The sequence below is a fragment of the Sceloporus occidentalis genome, unplaced genomic scaffold (genome assembly GCF_023333645.1).
Source record: "Sceloporus occidentalis isolate IW3139 unplaced genomic scaffold, rSceOcc1.0.p SCAF_5, whole genome shotgun sequence".
Classification (NCBI taxonomy): Eukaryota; Metazoa; Chordata; class Lepidosauria; order Squamata; family Phrynosomatidae; genus Sceloporus; species Sceloporus occidentalis.
In genome coordinates, this window is record NW_028316985.1 from 101,888,626 (window position 1) to 101,902,886 (window position 14,261).

Sequence of the window (14,261 nt, forward strand, 5' to 3'; positions counted from 1 at the left end):
ACCACAGTGTTCTCTGTTCCTAAGAGATAACATAATCTCCTTAATAGCATTCGGCAGCAAGTATTACTGTTTATAGTGAACTGCCAGAATTAACTTAACTCTCTTCTCCACTACTTTAGGTTGGGGAGAGTGTTTACAAAAGAAATTTAGAAGCCTTATACAAGAAGCCCAGTTTGTATCATTCATGAGTTCTTTTGACAACTTAGAAGAGTGTTATTTTACATGCATTTTTAAAAAAATGAAACAAAACTGCAAAGACAACAGTTTTCTTTTAAAAAAACCCAATCAGCATCAAGAAACAGATGAAAGAAAGCCAAATGATTGATTCTCTGCAATGTCTGTTAACACTTTGATGCTTTTCTTTGTGCTTGTAGCTGTCAGCTACACCTTTTATTTTAATTTAAAATGGAAAACCATTGATCTGGATTGGTAAAAGAAAAGGAAAGAAATGCTATTCACACATGATTCTATCTACGAGTATAATTCTTTCTGTCTTGTAAGAGTATTGGACTAGTTTAATATGGAAAGTATATTTTGCTTCTGTTAAAATCTTGAAAGATGTTCAAGGATTATTATTAGCAGATTATTAATTATATAATCTTGCATGCTTAAAGAGGGTAGTAAGAAAAATAAATTGCATTCAGTAACACTTCAGATCTAATTAAAAAGTTTCAATAAATGAACTAGAAGTAAAGAGAAAGGCAGGCATTCTCCTTCTTGACATATACACCTGCAAGTCCCATTCTGGAGGGGCACAGAGGGCTATACTCTTGCCCTTGCACTCTGTCCAAAACCTTTCCACCATCTGGCAGTTGTCAAGCCCTGGGAGTGACCTCCACTGCTGTTTTGTACTGGTAGGGAGGAAGGAGCAGAAAGATCCTTTTATTCCAATCTGCCAGAATGAAAAGGTGGGTGCACTTCACTTAATATTGCACCCTCATGTCTACTCCCTGCTCCACTACAATGAAACCAGCTGCTACTCCACTGTCTGAACTATGCACCGCACCAGTAGGTGATAGCAGCAGAGTGCCCTTCTGGGACTTGACAGTTGCCAAGCAGTGGGAGGATGCAGAACTGTGTGAGCAGAGCAATGCACCAATGTAGGATCTCAGCCTAAGAATCTTATCCTATCTCTGTCTACTCACAAGTAAGTGCTGAGTTCAATGGTATTTAGTTCCAGCTAAATGTTTATTTACTTTGACAGACAATGACAAGATATCACTGTCATTTTGTAAACACTGTACCAACAGCTTGCTCATACTTTGTTGTTGATATTGTTGTTGTTGTTGTGTGCCTTCCACATCATTTTGGGTTTCAGGCAATTCTAAGGCGACCCTATCATGCTTTTTTTTTTTTTTTTTGCAAGCTTTGTTCAAAGGAGGTTTGCCATTGTTTTCCCTTGAGGCTGAGAGAATGTGACTTGGTCAAGTGGGTTTCATAGCTAAGCTGGGAATTGAACCCTAACCTCCAGAGTTGTACTCCAACACTCAAATCATTATACCACACTGATTCTCATCCTGCTCATACTAGTATTTAATTATTACATTTATAGTCTGCCCTTACCATATGTGGGGGATCTGTTCTCCCCCTGGCATGTAAGACAAAATACACGGGACCTCAAGTCCTGTTTGTATGAATGTGGCATTCATTCTATGGGGGGCTTGCCATCCACATGACCTTGAGTCTGCATATGGCAAGCTTCCGTATGGTGCAGGCGCACTGTACAATGCAGCCCATAGGAATCTATGTTTTCTGCTGATGCCTGGTATCATGTGTCCATGTACAGATATGTACTACCTGGAGTGAATATGAGGAGTCTTTCGCCAAGTCTCCCAAACCATCACAGCGAGAACCAGGGTGCCCATGTGGATAATAAGATATATATCTCAAACTAGGTTCTCAGAAATGAAGCAAGACTAGAGGTCTCATTCTGGAGGGGCACAAAGGGCTATACTCTTGCCCTTGCAATACTGTATAGAAGAAATATACGTACAAGCAAACATTTAGACATGGTTAACATACATTAAGTTAAGTCTATGAAGGGTCCAGAGAACTGAAAGGACTAGAGATGTATCCACACTGCAGAAATAAAATTATGACACCACTTTAAGTGCCATGACTCTATTCTACAGAATCCGGGGATTTGTAGTTTGGTGAGGCACCAAAACTCTGTCAGAATAGGCTGAATACCTCACCAAACAACAAATCCCAGGATTTTGTAGGATAGAGTTCTGGCAATTAAAGTAGTGGCAAATTCTTTAATTCTGAAGTGTGGCTATATCCTAGGATGAACAGAACAGCATAAAGTGTTTCAGAAGGGATAAGGAGACACTGTTTCAAAGCTAGGACACAGATTTGAAATGTTACAAACTAACATGTGATGGAGACAGGGACTTGAATACAGGTATCTTGACCAGTAGAGGCAAGGTAGAGGTGATTGATGTTAGTGGAGGCAGTAGAAATGGAGGATAATTTTTAAAAAGGGTTGAAATGAAAAAAAAAATCTGTTCTTTTTTTCTAATTATTTTTTATTGCGTTTTTACAGTAAAACAGATAAAGTCTGTAGAACAACAACAACAACAACAATTAACTACAAGGGCCAAGGGTATGTATTTGATTAATAGTTATTCTGCAGCAGAATCAAAAAATTAGTTCTCAGCAAGAGCCAGAGAGTCTGGTTTGTCCAGGTGCAGAGTGTCTGTCCAAAGATCCATCTGTGAAGAAGGAGGTTGGATCCGATGGGAGTCAATAAAGATCATCCTGTCGTCTTGAAATGTGTCAGTCTTTTTGTGACCAATGCAAAACCACATCATAGCAGACAGTTTCTCCATCAACCACTTAGTCCAAATTCTACACCACCAGTTCTCAATGGAGAGTTCACCTGACTTCCAATATTTGGCTACTTCTAATCTGGCAGTAGTAATAAGGAAAAAAATGATCCAATTCCCTATGTTTCAAGTTAGAATTACCTTTAACAAATATAGAAAGCAAAAGCATAATTGGACAGAAATTTACAGTTTGATCAATGATACATGAAATTTTATAGAGAACTGCATCCCAGAATTTTCTCACTTTAGGACATTCAATCCACTTAATCCGCCCTGAAACCAGTTTGAAATGGGTCTAGATAATTGGCTTCATCCAAGACAGCTTGTAGCTGGAAGGCGAATGCCCTCTCGATCACCTTGCCCAAAAATGGTAAAAGAGAGACCGGTCTATAATTGTTTCTCACCAGCGGGTCCAGGGAAGGCTTTTTCAAAAGCGGTCTAACGACTGCTTGCTTTAATTGTGATGGAAATCTTCCCTCCCTGAGGGATGCATTGATTATAGATTGTATTAATGTTTTTGTTGCATCCCCTCCCTGGGCGGTCAACCATATTGGGCAAGGATCGAGAGGGCATGTCGTCCTCCTGACACATCCAAGAATCTTGTCCACTTCATCAGTATTTACAAACATATTTTGAAGGACCCCAAAAAGAAATGGCCATTCCAACCTGTCAAAGGCTTTCAAAGCATCAAGCGAAAGTAAGGCTAGAGGAGTCTTTGACCAGTTGGAATGGTGGATGATACTGAGTACCCTGCGGACTGGGTCTGCTAGGCATCTGCCCGGCATGAGGTCAGGATCAATGTATTCTAAAATAAACTCATTTACTCTGGAGGCCATAATAGAAGTAAATATTTTTGCATCTTGATTAAGGAGTGCAATAGGATGGAAAGATTTAGTTTCTGAGCATTCTTCTTTGGTTTTCAGGATTGGAATTATTTGGGTTCTATACCAACTTGCCAGCACAGAAGCATTATCGAAAATGTTTTCTATTCTAAAGCAAATGTTTTCTTCAAAACTTGCTGTGATCTGTATGCTCATTTTATAGACTAAAGAGGATGCGGTTATACACATTTACTGCCATTGCGGGCACAAGCTTTATTTTTCACATACATTATCAAGGCAAAGTGGAAGTTTCTAGAATTATGATGTTAGGAGTACAATCAGCCCTCTGTATCAGTGGGCTATCCTCAAAGGCTGAGTATGCACGGGCATGCTGTGCATCCATAGAAAATAATGGGACTTGGGGTCCTACACTTTTTGGTATCCATGGTGGGGGGGCAGGGTCTGAAATAGAGCCCCACTGAGAATTGAGCTCCTTGGTAACATGCATTTTGTAGTAAAAGGTGAAAAGAATGAGGTATGCTACAGGAAATCTCTTTTTCAGATCTTGCCTAAGGCAAGGTCCACTGTTCTCTCAGTTGAAAATCCAGGTATCCTAGTTCAACCAGATTCTGCCAATGACTTACATCATCACCACAACTCCGTTACCGTCATGTTCTTCCAGCTCTGGCCAATCAGATTCTCCATATACTACTCCTATAGATCTCTAGGATCTGTTCCAGCTCCCTGGGAACTGAATCTTACCAGCAGTTTCAACTAGGGTGCACCCACTGAATCAAGTGCATAAATTGTAAGTCAACACCTATCATGCATATCCCACCAATTCAATTACTGAACCCCAGCTGGGACTCCCAATAGGTTTCAGGCCTGTGTTTTTGAAATATAAGTGCTAGCTGCTTTTTAAATCCTATTGATTTAAAAAGGCAAGTTAAGCACATATTTCCATTATCTCCCAGGGAAATAAAAGGAACTTTAAAGTTAACTCTGGCTGGATTGGGCCAGAGTTACTATTTTAAAAGCAGAAATTTCACATTAGACCAGAGAGAAAAGATAGAAGTCAGCTTTTAAAACGTTTTATGTTTTTCAAAAGTTTATACAAGATATTTTTGGTGGTATCTAAAGCTTTTGCTTTCAGCGATAAGAGATAGGATGCAGAGGGGTACACAGAAAGGTTAATTTCTGAGATGAATTGAGATGCAGCCTTGAGAAAGTGAAGATGAAAGCAAGACAGACGAGCTTTTGTGTGCTATCATTCCAGCTTACATGCTGATCAGACGGAGCAGATTTTTGGAAAGCAATTTTCTTCCAGTCTCATTCATTCAACATTTGAGTTAAAAATAATAAGAGAATGGTGTTTTATGTGCAAGAAATATATACTACCCAGAGCCAACAAAGAAATCTTGCTTGGGGGCTGTTTTTCAGGCAGGTATAGACATCATCCTAAACTGACTTCTGTAAATTACTCTGACCTGCACTATAGAGCTTTTAGAAGCTGCATCATTATCACTCAAGACTAGTGTGCATCAAGAGACTCTATGTTTCTTAATGCTAAAGACAAGAAGAAAAATGGGAAGAGAAAAGAAGACAGCCAGTGTGTAGTAGTTTGAGCCTTGGACTACGACCCTGGAGACCTGGGTTCAAATCCTCGCTCTACCATGGAAACTTACTGGTGGCTGTGGGCAAGTCATAATCTCTCAGAGGAAGGCAAAGGCAATCACTCACTGAACAATCTTGCCAATAAACCCTTATGATAGGCTCACCTTAGAGTTTCCATAAATTGGAAACAAATCGAAGGGACATAAAAATCGCCACCACAATCAAGACAAGAAACATATATTGTAAAGAATAGGGCTAAGGAATCAAAATATCACAATACAGGAGAACATTAAGGCAAACCTAGAGATGGTATCATTATTAATGAAGTAAGCAGTAACCCAGATAAATAATACTGGAGATTGGTCCCAAACCTAATCTATTCCACAAATGTCAGCCATTTAGAGTCAAACACAGGCCTGCCAAGCAATTTCTATGAGAGAATGAAAAGCAAACTGGTTCCACCATGAAGTGGAACAGCCCATATAACTCACAACAGCCCATATAACTGAGTATTAGATTAACCAGGCTGCCACTTGAAATACTAATGCTGCTTAGAAAGCCAATGTTGGTCTATCATCAAAAACAAAAGAACTTTATTTTTTTAATTGTCAAAAAAAGCTGATCCATATGCACTGAACTAATCTTTTAACTACTGTATTACTATTTTGAGATCTCATCTGAGAGAAAGGCAGGACATAAGTGCAATAAATAAATAAATAAATAAATAAATAAATAAATAAGTTCAGGTTCTGCAACTGAGATCCCAGACCATTCTTCAGTGTCTTGCCATTTTAATACAATCAGTGGTGGAATTGTTTTTGCAGCATTGACTGTGGTATACTGGGCTTGTCCAAAGTTCTGCATGATGAATCATGTAACACAGTAGATTTCAGGTTAGTATCAGATACGTATCTTTATGTGTGGGACAAGCAAAGGAGCCAACCAGAAGGCAAATTTAGGAAGCAAAAGGCAGACACGAAGCAGACAGGGGAACAAGGAGTACATAGGCTCAATTCTGACCTATAGTATTTATATCAGTTAATCATTTCCATTTTGTGGCAAAAGCTCCAGACGTTTGTATCGCAGGAGGGCCTCAAGGGGTTTTGATCTGACACTGTGGCAGAGAATCACACCCAAATCAATTAGTGTGACACTAATTATCTAGGTGTGCCTGAATGTGGGAATGGAGAGTTACAGTTGTGAAAATATATAGCACACCTATAATTTGTACATGCACGAACTGTTCAGAACTCCATGTCAACAGATGGAGTGTGAGGTCAGCATGGAAGATCCTGCTTCCCTCTCCCACACTGTGATCCATATTTTGATATTCCAGAGAGCTGCTGTCTGACCTTCACATTAACTACTGGATTAAGCACTAGACAAATATATATCTAAAAGCTATGAGGTCTATCTACTTTCTCTGCAGACTACAAATGATTTGGTGAACAACCAATATGGCTCAGCTTAAGCACATACTATTTAGCAGACTAAGCCAAGAACGTCTGTATGTGTGACTAAATTAATGGAAGAAATGTCAAACAAAAAGACAGGCCTGACAATAAAAATGTGGCTGCAATTCTTCTTCCAATTAGATATGCTTCGCTTTCATTTATTTCAATAGGACATGCAGCAGATTTACACTATTAAAAAATTACAGGTTGTAAGTCAAGCATATAGGCAGTGTAGTAAATGAGCTCTTTGTGGAAAGAAGTCATGTCATTGCATGGAAAATATGTAGCTGTTAAGCTACCTTGATTTTGTTTTACAAAGAGGCCTAAATTTCATATACAATAAATATAAATAAAGCCTACAAAACACAAAAAAGCACTATCTGCTGCAGTGGGACCCTATGTTATATGTGTGAACGTATTACATCAGTCAAGCAGCCAACCATCTCCCAGTGACTAAAAAAGTTACATTATGAATGTGTGTGTGAGTTGTTGTTGTGTGCCTTCAAGTAATTTCTGAGTTATGACAACTCTCAGGTGAACCTATCACGTGGTTTTCTTGGGAAGATTGTTCAGATTTGCCACTGTCTTCCCCTGAGGCTGGAGCAAGTGACTTGCCCAAGGTCACCCAGTGGGTTTCATGGCTGAGCGGGAATCGATCCCTGGTCTCCAGATTCATAGTCCAATACTCAAACCACTACACCACACTGGAGCTACATTAGAACACCTTAGGATTATGAAAGTTGATGTGGTGGAAAGAACACATGGAAGGCATGAACAGAATACCATGTTCACTGTGCTATTAAAGGATGCAGTGAGACTACTAAGAGTGCAAGACCCAGCGACAGGTTGGGGTTCTAATAGTGGCTAAATGCCATGGGAGTATGAAGCAGCAGGGAAGACAACTGGTGAGTTGCAATTTGCATTGCTCCAATTTACAACATTTCTTGTTATCTAACCTCTTCAAATTTGGTGACAGATTGAGTAAAATCACTAACTCAGTGGCAACTTCAGCTCCACTGGAATGCATCCCTCTGGAACTGGCTCTCCTCATTTACATCAGTCTCAATCTACACTGTGAGTCCTGGAATACAATCCTGACATATTGTAAATCCTTACTCCACAGCGCCATTTTGGATATTGTGGCAACTTTCCACTGAGTGTACTCTTACATGGAGCAACAGCCAAAGAGAAAGCCCTGACAAGTGTATCTGCGGAGTATACATATTTACAAGTATGTTTGTTGCATTTAACTTTTATCCTTTTAAGTGTGTGTGAGCATGTGTGTATAAATACACACACACACACACACATTAAAATGGAATGTATGATCTGGCCTTCAGAAAGCAAGCACAACAATACAATGTATATTATACAAAAATCTTGCAAGGTTAAAAGGTGAAAGAGGAAGACAGATGGGGTTTGTCCTATCTATACAGATATTAGGAACAGAGATGTTAGACAACATGGAATAGATATCCCCTCACACACACACACACACCTTTTCTCTGGATTTAGGATGCTAATTATTTGTATATCCTTGTAAATACATAGAAACACTTCTCACATTTTATATTCATCTTTCCAATGGTGCACTTTGGGAGGCAGGCCAAATCCCACCAACCCTGTAACCTTTTAATATTTCTGTTATACCGTACCATCACATTTTCAGAAAGTTACCAGCTATTAGTTGTCTGTGGTACACTAATGGGAAAATATCATTTTCCTTGGACCTTAAAAACATTATCTGACTATACAATCTTAACATGCATACACTAGCCTGCTCTTATTTATTTTGAGCCATCAGTGCTTTAAATGAAAATGGTTAATTCCTCACACTTAAAATTGATCTGGACTGGCCGCAAGACATGTAGACAGCAGGCCTCAACAGACCGCATAAAGAGCACCCGCATTCCGGCCACCCAGACTCCCCCGTAGACGGCAGGCGGCATCACGCTGTGTCTTTGGTGCAGTGCTTACACATGATGAAGGTTAAGAGGTGATATGATAGTCCTGTTTAAATGTTTGAAGGGATGTCATATTGAGGAGGGAACAAGCTTGTTTTCTGTTGCTCCAGAGAACAGGACCCGGAACAATGGATGCAAGCTACAGCAAAAGAAATTCCACCTCAATATTAGGAGGAACCTCCTGACAGTAAGGGCTGTTTGACAGTGGAACACACTCCCTCGGAGAGTGGTGGAGTCTCCTTCCTTGGAGGTCTTTAAACAGAGGCTGGATGGCCATCTGTCAGGGATGCTTTGATTGAGAATTCTTGCATGGCAGGGGGATGGACTGGATGGCCCTTGCGGTCTCTTCCAACTCTACGATTCTACGATGCACCAAAGAAGTGGTGAAAAGCCACTGCCACTACAGCTAGGGCGCCCTTTTTGCAGCTCCTTTTTGCGTCACAGAAATGCTAGATTGGGGCCACAGCGTGTAGTTGCCGTGGTCCCAATCCAGCAATGAAAGAGGTGGCTGCAGGCTGCCCCTTAGGGGCAGTCTGTTCAGCCCCTGGGGTCTAGTTGTTGCTGTATTAAATTTGTCAAAAACATTGCAGCCTCAGTATTGGGTACGTTGCGTGCATCACCTAATATATAAAAGGCATATTATACCTGCCTAAGTAGTGTAAGTTTCTATTCGGTAAAGGTGATTAGCTGTTACAATAAACATTAATGTTCAATCATTATGAAATCTACTTTGTATTAAATTAACAGACTGGAAAAGGAGGTAACAACAAAGAGTTATGTTAGGCTAAATTCATGCTCAAATAGAGATTACATCCCATGGGTACTATGCTTTGGATCTTAGACTGAAACATATTTGTTCAGCTGGCAATTTTTATTTAATTTTCTGGCAAGCTACTGGACAACGGTCCAGTGCATCATAGCTACATACCATATTTAAAACTGCTGAGTGATCCACAAGGAATTCTTAAGCTCAAATAAATTAGCTCTCTATAAAGATTATTGATATCTTAAATAATACAGTCTTGAATTTCTTAAGTGTTATCAAATAGAAGCAAAGAAACAGAACAAGTAAGAAAACACCTGTGCTTTGCCCACTTCTCTTCATGCTCTTTACCTTGTTGCTTGGGACCCTTTCACGCTACACAATTAAAGCATTATCATTCTGCTTTAACAACTATGGTTCCATCCTGTGAAATCCTGAGATTTGTAACGTAGGGAGGGGCATTTATGCTTAAAATTCTGCAGCAAAGACTCCAACCATATATGGAGTGAGAAATTCCAGAGCTGCAAGCTCCATATGGGAAACAAAACAATGCCCCAAAGATTAGAAGCCATCAATATACATTCCCAACCACAAAAAAAAGGAAACACAAAAGATAGCAGTAATTACAGAAACATTGCACTTTCCCATTCAAGGAAAATAATGCTCACGATTCTGCAGAAAAGACCCTATCCATATAGATTATGGGAATGTAGTCTATCATATCTGGAGGCGGCCAGGTCTGGGAAGGGTAACCCATAGGAACAGCTTGACACCTTAACCATATATACATTTCCTCTGAGGTTCTGTTGGTTCCAGGAGGGTTTACTCCAGACCAAGTCATGAATTTCATTGTATCCAAATGTAAATGTCTGCCCTGGTAAAAGTTTTTGAAACACTCTTGACCTTCTGAAACCAGAGGCCACTTTGCTTGATTCAGGGTGTATGTGTACCTGCATTTGACTATAGTAGGGCACTTGCATCATCTGCAAAAATAAGCCCGGTCACTTTCTTTGGGGCTCACTTCAAAGCATGGTATCAACAGGGCTCACCTCTGGAACATGTTAATGCCAAGGCTTGGGCCTAGCACACATGAAGTGAGAACACAAGAGAGATCTTAAGCAAGTGCAAAATGAATTACCTTGGCCACTGGGTAACAACTGCCTGTGGCAGGATCACTAGATGTCCTCCATTTCTAGAACACATCATACATTCCAACCTTCTGTCTAGGAGAAATTTCAAAATGTCTTCCATTTTGAGCATGACTAAAAACCATGAATTTATATTTATATTAGTGCTTTTTGCTTTTAGTTTGGAATGTCCTACATTCAAGTAGACGTAATATAGCTGTAAATAAACACTTTGAATTGAATTTCCATTTCTATTAGTGTTTTTAGCTTTCATTTGGTCATCTCCTCTGTTTTTCTTGAATGTTCTACATTTCATGAGGCCTTATCCTCCTTTGCAGTGAGGACCCGTCTGGTCACCCTGGCCTGCCAACATTTCCCAGTGCAAAAACAAAATTGAGGGGACTTGCATCATGATCAAAGGATGATCTTTTGAAACAGATTTGAACCCAGGCCTGGGTGCTCTGGGTCCCCCTTTTCCAGGACATGTCCTACATTGCAACCTTCTGTCCAGGAAGAATTCGCAAAATGCCCTCCATTTTGAGCCCATTGAGTAACACCATGTTTGCCATTCTCCTACGAGAAATAATGCAGTAGATGTAATTTAGTTGTAAATAAAACCTATGAATTGAATTTCCATTTTTATGAGTGTTTTTAGCTTTTATTTGGTCATGTCCTCCATTTTTCTTGAATGTCCTATGTATTGTGGTACCTTGTACTCCTCTGCAATAGTGACATCTAGACACTTTGGCCTGCAGACATTTCCCAGTGCAAAAGCCAAAGTTGAGAGGATGTGCATCCCAATCAAAAAAGGTGATCTTTTGAAGCAGATCTGAATCCAATTCCAGGCATAGCTTTTGCCACTGCTGCTCCATCGCTTCTGGCTTCAGAAGGTCATGAAGGTGCCAAAAACTGGTTTTACCACAGCAAACTGACATTTACATTTGGATAAAGTGAAATTCGTGACTTGGTCAGGGAGTAAACCCTCCTGGAATCAACAGAACTTCTAAGTAGCTTTGTGTATGGCTTAAGACGTGAAGCTATCCTTATGGACTAGCCTTCCATGACCTGGCATGCTACAATCTCACAATCCACAGTGAACACTGTGAAGATGCTGGTTGTGGATGATGGGGTGGCAGTTTAAATTATTTGATGGGTACCTAGGGCCCATGCCCACTACACAATTGTAGTGTTATTATTCCACTTTAATTGCCAGAGTTCAGTCCTATGGAATCCTGGAGTTTGTAGTTTGGTGAGACCTTGGAGTATTCTACCTGGAATTCTTCCAAATCCCCCTCCCTAAACTGCCAATCCCAACATTTCATAGGATGGAAACATAGCAGTTAAAATGGAATTAGAGTGCTATAATAAGCCTGTGACATGTAGTGTAGTGATTTGAGCGCTGGTCTATGATTCTGGAGGCCAGGGAATGAATCTCCACTTGGCCATGGAAGCCGTCAGGCAAGCCACACTCTCTCAGCCTCAGAGGACAAAGGCTAGGGCAAACCCCTGTGAACAAATCTTGTCAAGAAAACCCTGTGGTAGATTCAGCTTCGGTTTATCATAAGACATAGAATCATAAAGTTGGAGGAGACCACAAGGGCCATCCAGTCCAACCCCATTCTGCCATGCAGGAACTCTCAATCAAAGCATCCCTGGCAGATGTCCATCCAGCCTCTGTTTAAAGACCTGCAAGGAAGGAGACTCCACTACACTCAGAGGGAGTTTGTTCCACTGTTGAACAGCCCTTACTGTCAGGAAGTTCCTCCTAATATTGAGGTGGAATCTCTTTTCCTGGAGCTTGCATCCATTGCTCCGGTCTTAGTCTCTGGAGCAGCAGAAAACAAGCTTGCTCCCTCCTCAATATGACATCCCTTCAAGTATTTATCATATCACCTCTTAACCTTCTCTTCTCCAGGCTAAACATAAACATGCTTCCCATTCACAGAAGAGACTCTGCAGTGGTTCCCAAACACCTGGAGGACCAAAGTGTGGGAACCACTGGATTAAGTGCTGACCTGGGATAGGATTTAACAGCAGATGCAACATACCTGAAAATAAATTGCATTAAAATGAGAGCAGCAAAAACTGATTTGACCAACTCGGAGTTTCCCTTAATGGAGAAGGCAAAGTCTCAGGGTTAGAAAACAAGCAAAGAAAGAAAAGATCACTTAAAACAAAGGAAGAAGGAAACCCAACCCGGGCTGCAATGCTCCAAAGGACTCCAGGCGACTGTTCCTCAGCCAGGGAGGCTTCCTTCCGCCTTGGAGCCCACCTGAAGGAAAGGTGTGGCAGGGAAGGCAGAGAAACAGGAGAGGCTGGGGTTCCTCTTGCTTTCCCTGCCCACCTCCCCATCGCAGGGGGGGCCAAGGCCGCCCCCAAGGCCCTCCCCGGGGATCCTGAGAGCTGGGAAGCAAGGCACCCCCTCACTTACCTGGCTGGCACCTGCCCTCCAAGGCCTGGCTGCCACTGAGGCCCTGCTGCTGCTGCTGCTGCTGCTCTGAGGGAGGCAGGGCTAGGACTAGGGCTAGGAGGGACTTTCGGTTTCCCTGGGGCTTTCCCCGCCTTTCCTTGGCTCCTGGTGCCCACAGGGCCTCGCCCCAAAGGAGGGCCTGGCAGGCCCTGCAAGAAGCCAGGAAGGAGGACCCTCAGGGAAAAGGGAGGAGAGGGGAAAACTCAAAAACACACAACCACTCACAGAAGTGGAAGGTCCTACTTCTTAGCCATGCTCAAAATGGAAGACATTCTGGAGGGACGTCCTAAAACAAATGGCAGTACTTCCCCACAGGGAATCCTTGGAGAATACTATACTTCCCATAGAAAACCATACTTCCCCACAGGGAGTCCTTGGAGAATACTATACTTCCCATAGAGAAACCATACTTGCCCATAAGGAGTCATTGGAGAATACTATACTTCCCATAGAGAAACCATACTTGCCCATAGGGAGTCATTGGAGAATACTATACTTCCCATAGAGAAACCATACTTGCCCATAGGGAGTCCTTGGAGAATACTATACTTCCCATAGTGAAATCATACTTGCCCATAGGGAGTCATTGGAGAATACTATACTTCCCTTAGAGAAACCATACTTCCCCACAGGGAGTCCTTGGAGAATACTATACTTTCCATAGAGAAACCATACTTCCCCACAGGGAGTCCTTGGAGAATACTATACTTCCCATAGAGAAACCATACTTCCCCACAGGGAGTCCTTGGAGAATACTATACTTCCCATAGAGAAACCATACTTGCCCATAGGGAATCCTTGGAGAATACTATACTTCCTTTAGAGAAACCATACTTCCCCACAGGGAGTCCTTGGAGAATACTATACTTCCCATAGAGAAACCATACTTGCCCATAGGGAGTCCTTGGAGAATACTATACTTCCCATAGAGAAACCATACTTGCCCATAGGGAATCCTTGGAGAATACTATACTTCCCATAAAGAAACCATACTTGCCCATAGGGAGTCCTTGGAGAATACTATACTTCCCATAGAGAAACCATACTTCCCCACAGGGAATCCTTGGAGAATACTATACTTCTCATAGAGAAACCATACTTGCCCATAGGGAGTCCTTGGAGAATACTATACTTCCCATAGGGAAACCATACTTGCCCATAGGGAATCCTTGGAGAATACTATTCTTCCCATAGAGAAACCATACTTGCCCATAGAGAAT

General features: G+C 41.4%; 1 protein-coding gene across 1 annotated transcript in view; it reads right to left on the reverse strand.

Annotated features, from left to right (window-relative positions):
- LOC149312594 (rho GTPase-activating protein 8-like) overlaps positions 1–13,067 on the reverse strand; it is a 47,388-nt gene extending 34,321 nt beyond the window's left edge. The window contains exon 1 of the mRNA XM_089524938.1: positions 13,003–13,067. The gene's annotated coding sequence lies outside the window, so the exon portion shown is untranslated. The remainder of the gene's footprint in view (positions 1–13,002) is intronic.
- Positions 13,068–14,261: the final 1,194 nt, after the last annotated feature.